The sequence below is a fragment of the Malaclemys terrapin genome, chromosome 1 (genome assembly GCF_027887155.1).
Source record: "Malaclemys terrapin pileata isolate rMalTer1 chromosome 1, rMalTer1.hap1, whole genome shotgun sequence".
NCBI classification, from domain to species: Eukaryota; Metazoa; Chordata; order Testudines; family Emydidae; genus Malaclemys; species Malaclemys terrapin.
Genome location: NC_071505.1, coordinates 277,386,068 through 277,408,204, shown reverse-complemented (window position 1 = coordinate 277,408,204; position 22,137 = coordinate 277,386,068).

The following is a 22,137-nucleotide window of genomic DNA, read 5'->3' as shown; positions in this document are numbered from 1 at the left end:
CATACTCAAAACCATATCAAGAAGGAAAAAAATGGCAAAATCATTACCACAGTACCTGTTTTTCTACAACATGTAGTGTGAGGTGTTAGAGAGGATTAGAGTTATATTTGCTCTGGCATTTGTCTGCCACTATAAGCATCCCAATGTGACCCATGTAAAGAGGAAAAAAAAATACACTACTCATTTAATTTAATGGTGTTGCTATACATTTTAAATACCTTATTTTATGGGCCCTTTGGGTGACATAATATGTTACAGTATCTTCATGTACAATGACACAACACACAACTTATGCTCCTTTTGGTGATTTGTTTTATATTAAAGTAAGCAACCCGTTTATTAACTCCTTCATCCAGATTTACTCCTGTGAGAGGGTCGATCTGATTCCAAAGAATTTTCAGGCGTGAGGAGAGTTAGTTGGCAAAAAAGAACATAGCTTGGTCAAATCTGTTCCTTGATGGTTGATAATGGAGCATAACTTAACTATCCCAATAGTGTCAGTTTTCAAATTTTAAGTGGGACTGCTCAACACAGAATTCAGCTCCTGAGGAAGTCCTGTTGCGATTGGCTAAGAATCCTGTGTTTCTGCTAGATTGCCTTCTCTGAGATGGGTGCAAGTGTATAACTGAGTTAATGCTACCTTCAGTACCATTAATTTAGATATAGATAACTGCCGCTTATCGAGGACAGCAACTCAGGAGAGGGACTCCTGCCTCTCCCAAGTCTTCACCTGAAAATACTATATAGCCTGATTCCCATTCAGGTTTAGAGATGGCACTTTCAGGTTCTTGGCAAAGCTGGGGATGATACTGGGTTCTGTAACTGCTCCTCACCAGGCAGATTTGCTAAAACTCAGTCCCATCACTCATAGAAGTGATGAGCAGATCTCTTTACAAATGTTTTTTTCCCCTGGGACATCAGGGTCCTGATTTCTCCCTTACTCACACCTCGCTCTCTTGCTGCCACAGGGCACATCAATGGGAGTTACTCACATCACGTGGAGGGTGAATGTGAAGAACCAGACCCCAGTGGTTTAATGGCAAGTGTATATAGACACAGTCCAACCCTCATTGAAGTCAATGGGAGCCTTTCTTTTGACTAAAACGGAAGTTGGACTGGGCCTAAAACAGTACTTATGATTTAATGTCTCTTTTTCTTTGAAAATAAATGATTTCTAAATAAAAATATTTCTTAATTATGTAATAAAACATGGTAACTGTCTGCATTTGTTTTTAAAAAATAATAGAATAAGCTACTTGTCCTTTATTTTAGATGGACAACTCCTTTGATTCAATGGTGAAAAAAGCAGAAATTCTTTAAATAAACCATATATATTTTTTGGAACAAAGATAATGATAGTTATCTACCAGCTGATCAGTGAGAGGGTGAGAATTGGAATTTTTGGATTCTCAAGTATTATAAAGATCATAAATTAAATAAAACAATGACATACAAATAAAATAAAAATATCCTTGAAGTTTACTTCTTCAAACAAATTACTTACAAGACATACATCAATAAAGTACCTTAACTTAGTATTCTAATAGTATGTGTCCTTTTTATATATGAATATTAATAGCTAATAATATAGCAGGATGCAATCTTGCCACCCTACTCTTATGAGGAAATAATTCACTTTTAGCCCCATTGAAGACAGAGGGCCTGTACTGTCAGATGTTGCTTGGGGCACAAACAAGACTGTGCCATCTCCGTCTTTCCTGTGCCACTCTTTGTGTGCCATCTGTGTTGTTAAGTCCCATATTTTTGCGCTCTCTGAATAATTTTTGATGGAGGGATTCTTTTGGTCAGCCTCTTCTACGTGTTCTTTTCAGCAGCCCAACAGCATGCCTGTCATGGCAAACACTCTGGTTTCATTCGTCATACATTCCTCTCCTTTTCTGAATATCTTTAGAGATGACGGGTTGTTGAATTTACTGACAAATCTTGGCATTTGCTATAAATCCATTCTATTTGATACGTATCATATTTTTTTCAGGCATTTGCTTTCCAAGGCATTTAGACACCTGTTTATACTTCTGGTATAGTGGCATTGTTGTCTAATAATTAAAGGCCCACCGCTTCCCTCTATTCATGTGGGTAAAGTGTCTGGAGATAAGGTAAACAGCCTGGAAGAAGAGGAAGCAGTGCAACATGTTCTCTGCTCCTTAGGAGCTCACAAAATCCTCTCTATCCCCACTGTACAGGGCCAGGAAGATGATGCTGGGGTTTGGAAAGAGTAGACCCAAGGATTAGCCACTATCCTCAGGTAAATATTTGTGTGGCAGGCAATGCTGATTCTCAACAGTACCCCTTTAGAGAGAGATTTATTGCTGACGTGTGGCCAGAGAAGCTATGTTGCTGGGCATGGGTAGTGCTGTGGCAGATAAGCCCTCCCCAGTGGTGGTGTTGTAGTTAATACTAGTTGTATTCAGGTAATGCCTAGGTGCCACAGTCATAGATTAGACCCCCCTTGTGGTAATTGCTGTACAAACTTACAATAAAAAGATGGTCTCTGCACCAAATACAATCTAAATAACTTGCATAGTACATGGCAAGAAAGTATGCTTAAAAAGTTTGTGGATGATACCAAGCTGGGAGAGGTTGCAAGTGCTTTGGAGGACAAGATTAGAATTCAAAATGATCTTGACAACCTGGAGAAATGGTCTGAAGTAAAGATGATGAAATTCAATAAGCACAAATGTAAAGTACTACACTTAGGTAGGAACAATTAACTGCACACATACAAAATGGAAATGACTGCTTAGGAATGAGTACTGAAGAAAAGGATCTGGGGGTTATAGTGGATCACAAACTAAAAATATGAGTCAATAATCTAATGCTGTTGCAAAAAAAGCAAACATCATTCTGGTATGCATTCGCAGGATGTGAGATGTGAGAAGTAATTCTTCCAATCTACTTGGCACTGGTAAGGCCTCAACTGGAGTACTGTGTCCAGTACTGGGTACCACACTTTGGGAAAGATAGGGCCAAATTGGAGAAAGTCCAGAGGAGAGCAAAAAAATTATTAAAGGTCTAGAAAAAATGGCCTCTGAAAAAGAGTGAAAAAATTGGGTTTGTATAATCTGGAGTTGAGAAGCCTGATGGGGGACATGGTATCAGTTTTCAAATACATAAACGGCTGTTATAAAGAAGAGGATAATACATTGTCCTCAACCACTGAGGATAGAACAAGTAATGAGCTTAAATTACAGCAAAGGAGATTTAGGTCAGACATTAGGAAAAATGTCCTAACTCTAAGGGGAGTTAAGCATTGGAACAAATTACCTAGAGAGATTGTGGACTCTCCATCATTTGAAGTTTTTAAGAACAGGCTAGACAAACACCTGTCAGGGATGGTCTAGGTAATACTTAGTCCTGCTGCAGTGGAGGGGGTTAGATTAGATGACCTATTAAGTTCCTTTCCAGTCCTAGATTTCTAAAATTATAACTTATAGTGCCTCTTTCCCTATTGAAGAATGCAAACTGTTTCTCCAAAACTCTTTTTAGAGGAACATTTTTAGGAAATACTCTGAAATTAAGTCTGTGGAGTTTCATGAACTCTTTATCCCTTTCCTGTCAGTTTTACTATGGTAGGGTATAATATGTGTCCCTAATGTCTTTTTTTTTCCCTTACAGATTTCGTCTAGCAAAATTGTTTATATTGTGGATTTTGAACAGTAGTCTACATCATGTTGTAATGAATAACTGAAATCTGTATTTTCTTTCAGTACAGTAGAACCTCAGAGTTATGACTACCTCTGGAATAGTGGTTGTTTGTAATTCTGAAACATTGGTAACTCTGAACAAAATGTGATGGTTCTTCTTTCAAAAGTTTACAACTAAACATTGACTTAGTACAGCTTTGAAACTTTACTGTGCAGAAGAAAAATGCTGCTTTCGCTTTATTTTTTTAATAGTTTATATTTAACACATTACTGTATCTCCATCTTCTTTTTGTTGTTGTTGTTTGTTGTTGTCTCTGCTGCTGCCTGATTGTGTACTTCTGGTTCCAAATGAAGTGTGTGGTTGACTGGTCAGTTTGTAAATTTGGTGTTTGTAACTCTGAGGTTCTACTGCAGTAGAATAAGAGTCGGAAAAAAATATTTTACAAAGATTGTCTTACTTTTTTAACATTTCACAGAAATTCATAATCTCTTCATGATCATTCATTGTGAACACATATAAACATTTGATGAAATATGTATCAAGATTTACAATCTTAATTCAGAAACATCTCATTTTATGTTCAAGGAAAATCATGATATACAGATCCATAACATTTTATAGGAATTTTAGTGATGGTTAAGAATATGGCTTTGCAAACTTTCATATAACACTTATGAATATTTAAAGATTATGTAGGAACACTATGAAATGTAGCAATTGTGCATGCTCAGTCTGCTATTTCTCAAACTTTAATATCTTGACCTTGCCTAAATATATATATAAGCTGTGTCCACAGGAGGCCCGATACTGACTGAGTATGTGCCGGTCTGCTCTTTGCATATCTGCTGTACGCTGAAGCAGCCTGCTTGCACAAAAAAAGCAATTAGCAAACAGGGACCCAGTTGTAGCAGTGGCTACTCCAACAGCTGCACTTGGTTGCAGAGGGCTTGTTCACCCTGCAGAACAGAAAAAGGAAATGGGGTCAGATAGTTGGGGAATCAAGGCAATAGTAGGGGTATTCTGTATGTTGAACACCAAAAAGGCTGAAGTAACTGCCTTTACATAATTGCTGCAAAAGGTACTCTTTATATGCTAGATCTTAGCCCCATCTAATCCATTACACAGGAGTCCATAGAACCAACTTGGAGAAAGTACCTTGCTGAATTGGGTCCATAATAAGCAAGTGGAAGTACCCCTCTGAAGAGGGTGCAATTTTGCAGGTTTTTTTGTGAATCTGCAGAAGTCATGAAGGTAAATTTACATTATTACATTGGACAGAGCCCAAAGTGAGATCTGTAAGATATTAATTCCATTGTGCATGGGAGAGGGAGGTTGAGTATTTTGCTTGCAAATAGCATAGTCTTTCAGGTAATCTGTTACTGGTACACATTGCTCTTTTCTGACTACCTTGACAGATTGCTGTTCTTTTTTTTTTCAGTTTAAACTTTTGTTTACTAACCATATGAACATACCCATCTTTGTGTTTACTGCTTATTCTATTTGCCTGTCAGACAATTGTTATAAAATCTGTTTGGTGGAATTTATATAGTTATTAAACTTAAGTGATATTTCCTGAGGATTGGGAATTATTTATTTCTACTGGCTCTTTAGATTTTTCCAATTTAATTTTCTCTATACCAGTTCCTTTGATAAAACTGTAGCCTATTTTCTTTAACTCTCTTTCTTTGAGACAATAATCAGTTAAGCAATTAGAGAGACTGTTAATATACTGTACGTTCAAATAGACTTTGAAATTATATCATTGAAACATAAATTATAAGGCCAGAATTGACCACAGTAATCATATAGTCTGAACTCCTGCATAACAGATGCCATAGATCTTCCCCTCCCAAAAAATTTCCCTTTTGAACAAGAGCATATTTTTTAGAAAAACATCTAATCATAATTTAAGTATTGTCAGTGATGGAGAATCCATCACTTCCCTTGGTAAATAGTTCCAATGGTTAATTACCCTCACTCTTAAAAAATCACACCTTATTTCCTGTTGCCTTTCTCTTTGTGAAGCTAAATAGATTGTGCTCCTTGAGTCTATCACTATAAGACTTGTTTTCCAATTCTTTAACCATTGTTGCTCTTCTCTGAACCCTCTCCAATGTATCAACATCTTCTTGAACTGTGTACACCAGAACTGGATATAGTATTCCAGTAGTGGTCTGACCAGTGCAAAATGCAGAGGTAGTATAACCTCCCTATTCCTAATTGAGTTCAACAAGGGTCAGCAAGAGAGCAGATGACACAGAGGTGAGGGGAATCATGGGAATTCAGGATCACATTAGACCTTTTGGCCACAGTGTCACAATGATAGGTTATTTTTCCATCATGACCCCTAAATCTTTCTCAGAAACACTGCTTCCCAGGAAAGAGTTCCCCATCCTGTAAGTATGGCCTATGTTCTTTGTTCCTACATGTATAACTTTACATTTGGTCTTATTAAAATATATATCGTATGCTTGCACTCAGCTTACCTAGCAGTCTAGACCACTTTGTATCAGTGACCTGTCCTCTTCATTATTTAGCATTCCCTACCACATAAGGTTTGAGGGAATGGTAAATAATGAAGAGGATAGGTCACTGATACAAAGTGATCTACACTGCTAGGTAAGCTGAGTGCAAGCAAACAATATGTATTTTAATAAGACCAAATGCAAAGTTATACATGTAGGAACAATGTCAGTGATGATTTTGTTTTTTTCCAGATCATTTTATGTTTTTTTTCCAGATCATTGATAAAAAAACGTTAAATAGGGTAGGACCAATAATCGACCCCATGGGACCTCACTAGAAAAACTGACGCAGGATTATGATCCCATGTTTACAATTACATTTGGTCAGTTAGCCTATTTTTAGTCCTATAATATATGCAATTTTATTTTTTATTTTTAATCTTTCCTGTTTTTTTAATCAAAATTTTGTGGGTTGCTAAGTCAAATGCTTTACAGAAGTCTAAGTATATTAGATCAGTACTATTACCTTTATCAACCAAACCTGTAATCTCAACAAAAAAATATCAGTTTATGTTAATAGGTTCTATTTTTCATCATATTGATTGGCATTAATTATATTACTCTCTTTAAATTCTTCATTAATCAAATCCCCCATAAGCCATTCCATTGTTTTGCCTAGCAATTTAAAAATGTCTAACTTTACTAGCTGCTGTTTAAAAACCTCCTGAGTTATTATTGGAATGGATAGTGTTTCATCATCATATGATACTATTTCATAATCTATACTTCCCCCCATCCCAATACAGAACATATTTATTGAACACTTCTTCTTTATCAGTATTACTGACAAGTCTATCACTTCCATTTAGTAATGGACTAATACCATTTTTAAGATAAATTTTGTTCCTAATATACTTAAAAAAACACCTCCTTCTCATTGTCCTTAACTCTGCTGGCTGTAGATTTCTCCATAGCTATGTCCTTTTGATTCCCTGATCAATTTTCTGCAATTCCTAGCTTCTGACTTATCTTCAGTATTATTAGCTCCCCCTTTCTTCCATTTATTATATCTGCCTCTATGTCCTATCTAAGCCAGACTGGATTTTTAACCTGTGTGGCCTTTTTTCTTCATCGTGGCTTTTTGGGCATGTAACAAAATGTTCTTTAACAATTCCCAATTATCATTCACATTTTTCTGTTTAAATTCTTTCTTCAAACTGATTTGTCTCATAATTTTTTTCAGCTTTGAAAATAAAATCTAAGCTTGTGCTTAATATTAAGCACATTCCTAACACTGTGCAACTCTTAGACACACACAAACTGTATAATTGCCCACAACAGTTATATTAAGGGACAGTTGAGTACACCCTTGGCCTTCTAAAGAGAGGGACAAGTTCTTCCCTGGCTGGCTGGATGTCAACTAGGAAAGGAATGTTAAAGGTAATAAAGAGCCCAAAGTGAATCTGTCTTAGTGCTCTGTTATGGAAGTCACTCACGAAGAAGAGAGGAGCCCATTGGGTCAAAGCTCCCTAACAAGCAGGAGATGTTCAGGGAAGGAAGCCTTCCAGCTATGCTCATTGGATCACAGTGAGATAGGCATCCCACCTCACCAGGAGCCAGATAATTTTTTAATGAATTGTAGGACAAACAGACCTAATCTTCTTCCCCTTTTGGAGCTACTCAGCTGGTGTTCCTTGCAGAGTGTGAAGCCACAGCTCTGGGACAAAGAGATATAGGATAAGCATTGCTGCAAAATATTTTTTGACTGTTTGTGGTAGTCTGAACTTTCCCCTGGATAGATCAGCCCACTCTGCAACCAGACAGCTGTGGATAACTTTAAGTATTACTTTATACCCAGTTAGAGTTCAGATGTAAAGTTCCATAGTTAAATTTGAAAAGTGGGAAACAATGAATACAACTGTTATTCCATAGCCCTTGGCTGAATGGTGGTGTAATATGGAGTGACCCATCTCAAAATATCAGTCTTGTAAATCACTTAATTATCAGCCAGCTCTACAAAATGCATTGTAAAAGAAAGTGCGTGCTCTATAATTGCAGTATGCATATTATGGTTAAAGTAAAAAGGTCTTAATTCATCTAGAGTGGAATATACAGTCACATGAAACCAGTTAATCATATAAATAATAAAAATGGACATTTATTATAGGTATGGGCTAAACAGGTTCAATATAATTAAAGTGCCTTCATATAATGGAGTATTCAGATGCCAGAAAATATTTTGCTACCACGTCCTTCTAAGAGATATGCATATTGCCAGGCTTTTAATTTTACTCCTGGAAGTACCTCTCCCAACAGATTAGTTTTAAATGTCAGTGTTCCACTCTCCAACCAATTACATTAAAAGTGCAGCAAATGAAAATGTGATTATAAGAGGTGTGATGACTGTATAGCATCCATAATACATTAATTGAAGTTGCACTTTAACATTTCTTGCTTACAATATCTAGGCAGGGCTCTAAGGCTCGGTAATTCTTTTGTCAGTTGCTAATCATTAAAGTCAGAATGTTTATTTGTTTTGGTTGTTAATTCTTTAAGGTCTTCACACCAGAGCAAGCCTTAGTATATTTTGGTGAGTCTACAAAATATTTCCACTGTGATCACATCACTATGCACAGGGCTGGGAATTTTGGGGAAGGGCTAATGAAATAATTTGATGGCATATACTGCAACTTGCCCCTTCACATCTATGTCCCACCCTGCTTATCCACTCTTATCTTTTTTTTATATCATATCACTCCTTGGATCCACAAATCATGCCAGCCTCAAACCCCTATTTGTCCATTTGTCTCACCAATCATCTTACCACTTTCATCCATGCCATACCTTAAACACCCCCAATTTCTTGTTGCAGACATGAAGTTCAGCTGTTTGTTATAGGGTCTATACAGAGTTGTCCACAATGAGAAAAGAATTGCAAGCCACATTTTCCCATATAAGAGAAAGAGCTGCTAGGTCATCAGCCACTGGAGGTATGTGTGCATTTTGGTGAGCTTAAAAATCCCCCCATATCCTAATTCTTATTTACTCACCTGCCTCTTATCAGTCCCACTCTCCCTATCACTATATTAAATTAATATTGAATAAAGAAGAACAATAAATTGATTTAAATTATGTTTGTCAGCCATCACCCTGATCAACTTGCTTTCATGTTGCACTTCTTCCCTCCACTCTTATTTCTGTTATCTTTCTGTTTAGAATGTTAGCACTTCCAGGCAGGGAATTTGACTTCCTGGGCATCTGTACAGTACCTAGCACAGTTGGGGCCTTAATCTGCCAGGGCCGTTTGAGAGGTACCACAATATGAAGGAATAATAATTAACAGAGTGAATTATAAGCAAATACCAGTGCTGGGATGCGTGTCTTGGAGATATATCAAATTAGACAAAGTTGCATTCCTTGCATATAAAGAGGGTGAATATTGGGCTTTCTGGTTTATAGGAAGTTGGTTTGGGATACTATGTGGACAAGATGCTGTATACAGTGTGTGGTTTTGATCATAATGAGAAGATGAGAAGGGAGCACAAGTTTTGTAGTGTCCTATACAGAATATTGATATTGGTGGCTTGTAAATATAAACTTAACTGGAGGAGAAACTGTGATTGGGTTTGTAGACTGTATGTAGTGAGCAGGAGGTAATTAGATAGATAGATAGATAGATAGATAGATAGATAGATAGATAGATAGATAGATAGATAGATAGATAGATAGAAGCACACAGGAAATTTAAGTGAGGTTATCGTTTATGTTTAAAATAAAGAAGTAGATGTAGCGATATAGTAAATGAGAATTCATGGGGTGGACTATTAGGGTCAGATTTTTAAAAGTATTGAGTTATCTAAAGAGGCAGATAGGCACCCAGTGGGATTTTCAAAAGTACCTAGATGCCTATCTGCATTTTTAGACACTTAAATACCTTTCAAAATCTGGCCTTTAATTATTTTTTGTATAAACTTAACTCCAAATTTCCTCATTTTCAAATTAGAGACACAGTGGATTGAACCAACTTCTCCTGGTGAAAAGAGACAAGCTTTCAAGCTTACACCAAACTCTAAGCTTGAGAGCTTATCTCTTCACCAACAGAAGTTGGTTCAATAAAAGATGTAACCTCACCAACCATTTCTCTCTAATATCTTGGAACCAACACGGCTACAACAACACTGCAAACTCACTTTCATATGTTATTTATAAAACTAACAGTGTAATATTACTTTGTAGTAATGAATATCTATTTACAAATGTAACTCTGTCTTAGGGTTCATTTGTCTGAAAATATTTAGTGTTTACAATACTATGAAAACAATAACAACCAACAAACCAGTGTCCCTGCAATGTCTTTCCATCGGTTCACTGGAGGCAATGTTCTTGAGCCCTTTCCATCAGCACTGACCATATTACCCTCATACTAAATCAAAATATTGTTCATGATCAAGACAGACTTCTTAAGACCTATGAACTAAAGAATCTAATCATCAACATATATATTTCCATCATCTTGCCTTAAGGGAAAGTCCCACAGATTCATCAATTCCAGTCCCTGAAGAATCAAATTCAGCAATTCAACTACTCTCTCGTTCTTGCTTATTGCTGCAGCACTCAGCAGGAAAGTTCTGATAGTAACCTCTATTCATTCTGGCATCAACAAATCATAAGAAAAGATGAAGCAATTACAAAATAAAAGAAGCAAGATTATTTTTTCTCCTACAGTGCAGTGTGTTATATATATTCTTTGCTGCACCTAAAGGCAAGTTTCTATAGTGCTTATTAGTTCAGATAGCTAGATTGCTAAACATTATTAAAAGCTGTGTTAAACTTAAAGAGGCAGATTCTTATTTAAACTAAGACCTTTACTTCACTCTGGAATTAAAAAGAGGCATTAAAGTGGGAGTTGATTATATTTACATACACTTTAAGGACCCTTCACACTGCCTGAGTGATGTAAAGGGACCTAGTATAAATTAGAGTTTGGCCCAAAGAATATAAAAATAAAGTAAAAGGATCACAATATTAGATAATAATGAATGAAGCTCTGAAAAAACTTGGGAGATTTCACATCACAGGTGTTTCAGTGAACTGTTCCCCATAAACCCTCATTCACAGGTGGTTTAAACCACAATTTTACTTAAATTTTCTTTTGGGATCAAGCAGTCCCGAAATTTCAAAGTGAAACTTGACCAAAACTGTAATAAAAGTGTGTCACTCAGGAGTCCAATAAAGGATTGACTGCATTTCTTTGATCCTGTCACATGATGTAAATCAAGTTAAAAAAGGTTGCAGCCCAGTTGTGTGGCAGGAGCCAGTATCCACTGCCTTCAGTGGCAACTGATACAGGCTTTGCATGTTTTCCACCCCAAATCCTAGCCCCCCAGAATAGATTCTAAGGCCAGCCATAGTTTTGTGAAACTCTGCAAATCATTCAGCAATCCTGGGTTGTGATTTAAGGTTGGAAACAAAATCTCATTTCTTTACAAAATCTTCATTCATCTCTAATAATGACAACTGCTCACAGATTTTTAAGGCTGAGAGAATAGGTATTTGGAAGTGATAATGCCTCTTCAGTATACCAGTCATGATTTACAATACTATCATTCCAAATAGCACCATCTCTAAAAACTGGTAGCTGATGTGAATTTTAGCACTAGTTAGCTGTCATTGCCTACCCTTCAAAGTCACAAGCAGAACTATAATATACTGGAGGTAATATTTATAGGATTAAAGTATGATTAAATAAACTATGGTTAGGATGTAGGAGGAACATATATATTTAGTTATGCATAATATAACCACTTATTGAAATTTGGAAGCAAACATATGCTAGTATAGGCATTTGTAAAATATTTGATATGACAGAAATAAAAATTACATGGCTTCCAATCCCTGAGTTTCCAACAACTGGTCACTTTTTATAATTTTCTGCAGGATCCCCAAACAAGTCTTCAGGTTAAATAAATAAGAAATCTTATGTTCTAGCTTCAAAATCAGGTCACTGAACTCAAAAATACCATCATGAATCTTACAATTCTAGCACTTCTTCCTATTAATAGCATTGCTTGATGGACTTCTGTGTTCATTATCTCAGTATTTTAGTGGTAGCCTTTAGGACCACAGACTTATTCTTCAAACACATGCTAGGACTATAGGTACAGAATCACAATAACAGACCAGGCCAGTGGTTCATCTAGTTCTGTATCCTGTCTCTGACCGCACCAGATGCTTCTGAAGAAGGTGCAAGATACTGTACAGTGGAAAATGATAGAATGACCTGCCCATCAATTTTTGGTTGGATTATACCCTGGAGTGTGAGAGTATGTATCCCTTATAAATAGGGCTCTACCAAATCCACAGTCAATTTTGCTCAATTTCACGGTCATAGGATTTTATAAATAATAAATTTCATAATTTCAGATACTTAAATCTGAAATTTCATGGTGGTGTAACCATGTGGGGGTCCCAATCAAAAAGAAATCATAGGTGGTGGGGTCGCAAGACAATTGTAGGAGGGTCACGGTATTGCCAACCTTATTTCTGTGCTGTTGTTGGCAGCGGTGCTGCCTTCAGAGCTGGGAGGCTGAAGAGCAGTGGCTGCTGGCCAGGTGCCCAGCCCTGAAGGCAGCACTGCTGCCAGAAGCAGCACAGATGTGACGGTGGCATGGTATGGGGGTGTCCTAACTTTTGGGGGGGGCAAGGTTGGCCTTCCGGGTGTGCACCATGGGCAACTGCTGAGGGTGCCATGGTGGGAGGATTTCCTTGGTCACCCCTCCCCCCCACACAGACAGCCCAAGGCCCCTTTAATGTCTGAGCAACGGGCGCTGGGCCTGGAATAGGGGAGAGGCAGGGCTGGGGGCTCCCTGGTTGAGAGCTCCTACCGTATGCTGGTTTCAGAGTAACAGCCGTGTTAGTCTGTATCCGCAAAAAGAAGAACAGGAGTACTTGTGGCACCTTAGAGACGAACAAATTTATTAGAGCATAAGCTTTCGTGGGCTACAGCCCACTTCTTCGGATGCATATAGAATGGAACATATATTGAGGAGATATATATACACACATACAGAGAGCATAAACAGGTGGGAGTTGTCTTACCAACTCTGAGAGGCCAATTAATTAAGAGAAAAAAAACTTTTGAAGTGATAATCAAGCTAGCCCAGTACAGACAGTTTGATAATAAGTGTGAGAGTACTTACAAGGGGAGATAGAGTCAATGTTTGTAATGGCTCAGCCATTCCCAGTCCTTATTCAAACCGGAGTTGATTGTGTCTAGTTTGCATATCAATTCTAGCTCAGCAGTCTCTCTTTGGAGTCTGTTTTTGAAGTTTTTCTGTTGTAATATAGCCACCCGCAGGTCTGTCACTGAATGACCAGACAGGTTAAAGTGTTCTCCCATTGGTTTTTGAGTATTTTGATTCCTGATGTCAGATTTGTGTCCATTAATTCTTTTGCGTAGAGACTGTCCGGTTTGGCCAATGTACATGGCAGAGGGGCATTGCTGGCACATGATGGCATATATCACATTGGTAGATGTGCAGGTGAACGAGCCCCTGTTGGTATGGCTGATGTGATTAGGTCCTATGATGATGTCACTTGAATAGATATGTGGACAGAGTTGGCATCGGGGTTTGTTACAAGGATAGGTTCCTGGGTTAGTGGTTTTGTTCAGTGATGTGTGGTTGCTGGTGAGTATTTGCTTTAGGTTGGGGGGTTGTCTGTAAGCGAGGACAGGTCTGTCTCCCAAGATCTGTGAGAGTAAAGGATCATCTTTCAGGATAGGTTGTAGATCTCTGATGATGCGCTGGAGAGGTTTTAGTTGGGGGCTGAAGGTGACAGCTAGTGGTGTTCTGTTATTTTCTTTGTTGGGCCTGTCTTGTAGGAGGTGACTTCTGGGTACTCGTCTGGCTCTGTCAATCTGTTTTTTCACTTCAGCAGGTGGGTATTGTAGTTTTAAGAATGCTTGATAGAGATCTTGTAGGTGCTTGTCTCTATCCGAGGGATTGGAGCAAATGTGGTTATATCTTAGAGCTTGGCTGTAGACAATGGATCGTGTGGTGTGTCCTGGATGGAAGCTGGAGGCATGTAGGTAAGTGTAGCGGTCAGTAGGTTTCTGGTATAGGGTGGTATTGATGTGACCATCGCTTATTAGCACAGTAGTGTCCAGGAAATGGACCGCTTGTGTGGATTGATCTAGGCTGAGGTTGATGGTGGGATGGAAATTATTGAAATCATGGTGAAATTCCTCAAGGGCTTCTTTTCCATGGGTCCAGATGATGAAGATGTCATCAATGTAGCGCAAGTAGAGTAGGGGCGTTAGGGGACGAGAGCTAAGGAAGCGTTGTTCTAAGTCAGCCATAAAAATGTTGGCATATTGTGGGGCCATGCGGGTACCCATAGCAGTGCCGCTGACTTGAAGGTATATATTGTCCCCAAATGTGAAATAGTTGTGGGTGAGGACAAAATCACAAAGTTCAGCCACCAGGTTAGCTGTGACATTATCAGGGATACTGTTCCTGATAGCTTGTAGTCCATCTTTGTGTGGAATATTGGTGTAGAGGGCTTCTACGTCCATAGTGGCCAGGATGGTGTTTTCTGGAAGATCACCAATGGATTTTAGTTTCCTCAGGAAGTCAGTGGTGTCTCGAAGATAGCTGGGAGTGCTGGTAGCGTAGGGTCTTAGGACAGAGTCTACATAATCAGACAAACCTGATGTTAGGGTGCCAATGCCTGAGATGATGGGGCGTCCAGGATATCCAGGTTTATGGATCTTGGGTAGCAAATAGAATACCCCTGGTCGGGGTTCTAGGCATGTGTCTGTACCGTATGCTGGGCTCCAGCTGCTGGTCCTGGCTGGATGGTGAGGGATGGGACTTCTTCTTCGCCTGCAGGGGCCACTCTCAGGTCAGATCAACATTCAGGGACCTCCTCCAGCTTCAGGAAGCTCTGTTGCTGCTAGATGAGAGCCCAGCTTTAAAGGCAGCACCACTGCCAGCAGCAGTGCAAATAAGGGTGTCATGGTATGGTATTGCCACCTTTACTTCTGCGCTGCTGCTGGCTGTGGCGCTACCTTAAAAGCTGAGTGACAGGCCAGCATCTGCTGCTCTCCAGCTGCCCAGCTCTGAAGGCAGTGCAGAAGTAAAGGTGGCAATATCACGACCCCCTAAAATAGCCTTGTGACCCTCCACAACTCCCTTTTGGGTAGGAACCCCCAGTTTGAGAAATGCTGGTCTCCCCTGTGAAATCTGGGTAAAAGTACACAAACAAACAGATTTCATTGGGGACACCAAATTTCACGGTCGGTGATGCATTTTTCATGGCCATGAATTTGGTAGGGCCCTACTTATAAAAATGCATTTAATTAAAATGTAATATAATCATGGATGTTCGCATTATCTATAAACAGGTCTGATCCTTTTTTGAATAACACTAAAGTCTGGGTCTCACTGATACCTTTGGACAATGATATCTTTTGGTAATAAATTCCATAAGTTAATTATTCATTGTGTACATTTTATATTTGTTGTTGGAAATGAAGTAATCCTTCCAAATGAATTACTAACAATTCACTGGTGAAGAGCAGAAATCCCCACATGTGGTAAGTACAGTTTAAGGATTTCTGTAGTCCTTCTATTTGGAAATCAGTTTTTTTAAGACATGTAAAGTAAGTAGATTATAGGGAATTACCTTTGACCAAAATAATCCATAGCACATAGTTAATATTCTGATGAGTCTTGATCCCGCTCTATTGAATCATATCTATTCTGGGTAAAACCTGTTAGATTTTCTCATTTCTAATCCAAGTAATGTTGCACCAAAAGAAAAAAGAAGAAAGAAAAGTAAAAAAAGAGACTCTGTAAATTAGCGTGCCCTTCTATTTAGTATAATTTATGGGCCAGATCCTCAGTCTTGGCTTAGGTCCACTCAAAGGAGTTACTTTAAGGAGTTTAAGTCAGCAGGGGATCCGGTACTGGTTCTCTAAACATCAGGAACATTCCAGTAAGTAGCTCCTATATGTAGTATTACTTTTCTTGGGTGCTGTATAACTTCACTGAAATGGTTATCTGTCCAATTCTTCAGATGTTTAAGTAGCAAGTCAGTCAGGCCAGTTCCAGAATGAATCATTTCCCCTCCGTCTCTCTAAAGAGTTTACTAACTGCTACTATACTCCTTCAGACTCAGACCTCAGGAAAGCATCTGACATCTCTTCAGCCCCATATTAGTGAAGCAATAACTGGAATATTCTGTTCAGCTACGGTGTCCGCACTATATTAAAGATGTTGAAAAATTGGAAAGGGTTCAGAAAAGAGCTACAAGAATGATTCAAGGTATAGAAAACATGCCTTATAGTCACAGACTATAGAAGTTCAGTCTATTTAGCTTATTTACTCTCTCAAGAGAAGGTTAAGAGGTGACTTGATCCCCATCTACAAGTACTTACCTGGGGAAATGAATTATGATAATATTGAGCTCTGTAATTCAGCAGATGAAGGCATAACAATATCCAATGGCTATAAATTCAAGTGAGACAAATTCACATTATAAATAAGGTACACATTTTTAACGGTAAAGGTAATTAATCATACCAAGGGTTGTGGTGGATTCTTTGTTGCTTAAAGTCTTTAAATTGAGAGTTAGGGTGACCAGATGTCCTGATTTTATAGGGACAGTCCTGATTTTTGGGGTCTTTTTCTTATATAGGCTCCTATAACCCCCCTTCCCCATCCCGATTTTTCACATTTGCTATCTGGTCACCCTATCGAGAGTGGATGTCTTTTTAAAAGATATGCTTTATCTCAACCAGAAGTTAAGGCCTTCATGTTGCAGTGATCACTTGATGAAATGCTATGGCCTATATTATGCAGTAGAGTAGATATAGATGATCATCGTGGTCCCTTCTAACCTTAAAAACTATAAATCTGTGAATCCTTCCACAAATGTAAATGAAAAAATATTATAGCCTACACTTATATCTACTGGATCCTAAATTTGCTATATTCTAGTCTGACCCCCATTAAATTTGTTGTAACATAGTTATAACAATTTTCCCTCTTGCTATCTATAGTGTTGGAAGTACTGATTCAGTGCCATGTTTGCTCAATATATTTATTAAGTGGAATGCAAATTATTGAAAAGTATTTATATTTAATACATTTATGTTATTTATAAATACTAGAGCTGTGGACTAAATGATAATTCAATATATTAATGATTATTCATACTTCCAATGAACTTTGCTATACTCAGATGTAGAGAAATGAATAAATGGTTGAGGGTTATTTATTTTGAACTCTTCTGAGTGTATTGCAGGCAGGCTGAAGCACAATCATGAGATCTTTAATATATGTTTTCTGAATGTTTACACTATTTATTTTTAATTTAATTTTGGAGGTGTTAAGCCCAGTCACAATTTCATTTGTTTTTTGGAATAATCTTCATTAGGAATGCCTTACGAATTATCAAATGGTTGGTTTATGATTTGCCTCTGTTTCCAAAGTGCCAGTCTTTAATTTAATGAACTAACTATTCGTTTATCACATGGCTCCTTGCATCTTAGCCTGGATAGGATTGGGCAGACGGGGCGGGGGGGAGAGGAGAGAGGGATTTGAGGCTTTCGGAAATCTAAGTAAAAGTATCAGAGGGGTAGCCGTGTTAGTCTGAATCTGTAAAAAGCAACAGAGGGTCCTGTGGCACCTTTAAGACTAACAGAAGTAATGGGAGTATAAGCTTTCATGGGTAAGAACCTCAGAGTTCTTACCCACAAAAGCTTATGCTTCCAATACTTCTGTTAGTCTTAAAGGTGCCACAGAACCCTCTGTTGCTAAGTAAAAGTAGTTCATTGGATTTCCAGTGTTTAGTTTGGCAGTATTATCCTCTCAGAATTCCAGCAAATTAGTGAGGCCTGACCTCCATTTCTTAGCTGAAAGGCTATCTTTAATCAAGCTGTTTTCCAAACATCCCTCCTGATCCCTTAAATAGTTTATAAGATTATCGCCTCAAGTGATGTTAAACTAGTTGGGCTGTAATTTCTCAGTGAGTCCATCACTAGCATGTTGGCTAGATTCCAGTCTTCAGAAATCATTCCTAAACTCAGTGAGCTTGCATAGTGTTTAGAAAAGCTTCCCCAGTTTTTTTTCCATTACCTTCTCTTTTACCATCTAATAAACATGTTTTGTGGGCCTGGTGCTTTAGAAAAGTTAAGAATCAAATCATTTCTCTTTTCATTTACTAATTTGCCAACTTCCATCCCATAATTTATTGCTACATAAACACAACATCTGATAAGGGGGGGCTATATTTTCAAATTTATTTTTCACATTACTTATGTAAACCTGGTAGCAACATATCTAGATGGACACGCAATTAAACTTGCCTGTACTGTATATATTTTCAAGCAGTTGATGCTTAAAAAGGAAGGGTGAAATCTTGGCCTCAGTGGGAGTTTTCTCCCTGACTTCAGCAAAGCCAGGATTTCAGGATTTCACCCAATGAAACTATTAACATGTAGTTCTACTCTGAAAAATAGCTATGTAAAAATTGCACCTTCTTACTAAGTGGACCTAACCCCTTATGTATGATTAATAATATGTCTTATTATAGTAAAAAAAGTAAGTGTTTTACTATTGTGAACTGCCATGAACACTGCAGAGTCAGATGAGGGGAGTGAGTTTAAATCTATTTTGGCTCAAACATAATTAACTAACTTTTAATTGCAGGGTCAAAGTCAGACTTCACTTATACCTGTGCTATCCCCATTAAGATAGTATGTACAAGTGTAAATGAAGGCATAATTTGGTCTGCAGAATCTATATTATTTGTGATGACATCTGAGCCAGAAAAAACTGCCTGACTTTCCTATTCCAGGTAGAATCTGCAGGATTGGCAGGTAGAAAAAACTTATTTCTACCTGTAAAATAAGGAGGTTTTATATGTAGTTACTGCGACACAATGAAGATGGAGATACAATACCATTTTTATGAAGTCATTTTTAAAGCAAAATGCATTTTGAGGACTGAGTCTACTCATCTTCAAGTCAATGGCAAAACTCCCATTGATTTCAGAGGGACTGAATATTGTTCTTCAGCCCATCCCAAAATTTTGCTTGTAATTTTGTACATACTAACTTGTTTTTCTTTGCATAAATTGCTTTAACTGTTATGAAAGTGTGTCTATCTGATATACAATTGTATTTTCTTATACAAAGATGTGTTTTTTTGAAAATTTGGTTTATAATCTCCATCTTTTAAATGGAAATAAATTCAAACTGGCTGTTTCCTATTTCTGGTTTTGCATCTACTATCTTCCATTTCTAACTTGTCATCATCATCTTATGAAAGTTATTATTTTCTTCTCTAAATGTACATTTAAAGATCACAACTGTGATAGAGCAGAACAACCCTTATCATTTAAAATCATGGCTTTCTCACATAAATCATTATTCCAGGGGTTTATTATTCATCCACATACTCTGTTCTAAACTGAAATTGGGCAAACAAATGACTAAAAACTGAGCTTTGGTCCATTATTCCACAGGGCAAACTAAACTTCTTTCCTATTTAAATAAAAATATAGACACATCTGAAATACTGGAGTTAAAAAATTATCTGCCATCCACAGTACCAGTAGTGTAGGTTAATGTCAGTCCTTAACTCTCCTTAAAGTCAATTGAATGATTAGGCCCCAAACCCAGCATCTTTTACAAAATTTTTCATAATCTGTACTGTATATATTTTCAAGCAGTTGATGCTTAAAAAGGAAGGGTGAAATCTTGGCCTCAGTGGGAGTTTTCTCCCTGACTTCAGCAAAGCCAGGATTTCAGGATTTCACCCAATGAAACTATTAACATGTAGTTCTACTCTGAAAAATAGCTATGTAAAAATTGCACCTTCTTACTAAGTGGACCTAACCCCTTATGTATGATTAATAATATGTCTTATTATAGTAAAAAAAGTAAGTGTTTTACTATTGTGAACTGCCATGAACACTGCAGAGTCAGATGAGGGGAGTGAGTTTAAATCTATTTTGGCTCAAACATAATTAACTAACTTTTAATTGCAGGGTCAAAGTCAGACTTCACTTATACCTGTGCTATCCCCATTAAGATAGTATGTACAAGTGTAAATGAAGGCATAATTTGGTCTGCAGAATCTATATTATTTGTGATGACATCTGAGCCAGAAAAAACTGCCTGACTTTCCTATTCCAGGTAGAATCTGCAGGATTGGCAGGTAGAAAAAACTTATTTCTACCTGTAAAATAAGGAGGTTTTATATGTAGTTACTGCGACACAATGAAGATGGAGATACAATACCATTTTTATGAAGTCATTTTTAAAGCAAAATGCATTTTGAGGACTGAGTCTACTCATCTTCAAGTCAATGGCAAAACTCCCGTTGATTTCAGAGGGACTGAATATTGTTCTTCAGCCCATCCCAAAATTTTGCTTGTAATTTTGTACATACTAACTTGTTTTTCTTTGCATAAATTGCTTTAACTGTTATGAAAGTGTGTCTATCTGATATACAATTGTATTTTCTTATACAAAGATGTGTTTTTTTGAAAATTTGGTTTATAATCTCCATCTTTTAAATGGAAATAAATTCAAACTGGCTGTTTCCTATTTCTGGTTTTGCATCTACTATCTTCCATTTCTAACTTGTCATCATCATCTTATGAAAGTTATTATTTTCTTCTCTAAATGTACATTTAAAGATCACAACTGTGATAGAGCAGAACAACCCTTATCATTTAAAATCATGGCTTTCTCACATAAATCATTATTCCAGGGGTTTATTATTCATCCACATACTCTGTTCTAAACTGAAATTGGGCAAACAAATGACTAAAAACTGAGCTTTGGTCCATTATTCCACAGGGCAAACTAAACTTCTTTCCTATTTAAATAAAAATATAGACACATCTGAAATACTGGAGTTAAAAAATTATCTGCCATCCACAGTACCAGTAGTGTAGGTTAATGTCAGTCCTTAACTCTCCTTAAAGTCAATTGAATGATTAGGCCCCAAACCCAGCATCTTTTACAAAATTTTTCATAATCTTTAAAAAAATAATAATTGTTAGTAGTAGTAGTACCATGAGGGACCAGAATGTGTAATGTACTGTTCCTCAATAAAGATTTTAATAATATCGTGTCACAAAGTATCTGGTTCCATGGATAGATTAAGCTAAACCCCCTGGACAAGAGCAGCTGAATCCAATCCAGCCAAGTAAAGAGGGCTGGGCTACACATGGGCCTATAAAGGGCTACTGCTAGCTAGCTGGAGAAGAAGGATTGAGAGAAGCTGAGCCCTAGGGAGGGAAAGGTACAGTAGAGTACAGCTAGCTCCTGTAGTAGGTCCCTGGAGCAAGGGGCCCTGTAGTGCCAGGAAAGAAACAGAGCTGGCTGGGGATGGAAGGCTGCCAGAAGCTAGACCGGCAGAGACCTCTGGGGTCAAGAATTGAGTTAAGACTGTGTTCTGTTTGTTAACCTCTGTTATGAAAATAAACCTCCTTGACTGAGACTGGGCATGGCTATACATGCTTTGGAGCTGGGGAGAAGTGACAAACCTGGTGACATGTGGTACCAGAAGTGGTGTCCCAGCCCAACCCTAGAATAAGGGGAAAGATAGAGGAGGTAATCTGCCTGTTAGTGGGAGTTCAGCAGCAGCTATCTGCAGCCCTGGGCCATACTGATGTAGCTGATAGAAGATCAGCAGAAACAGCAGAAGTGGCAAAAAGTCCACTCCAAATGATAGGCGTGGATACAGAAACAGTTAAATCAAGCCATGCTTGGTAACACAGTTGGTGATTGGACTGGGGGCCAGTTGGTTTCGAGCCTGGCAGAGTTTGGACTGGAAGATGACCCTGAGGCTTTCCTCCACACATTTGAGAGGGTGGCCAAAGCAGCGGACTGGGAGGAGCCCATTTGGGTGGCCTACATAGCGCCATTCCTGTCAGGAGAGGCATAGGCGGCTTAATGGGCAGTAAGTGATGAGCATGTGAACTC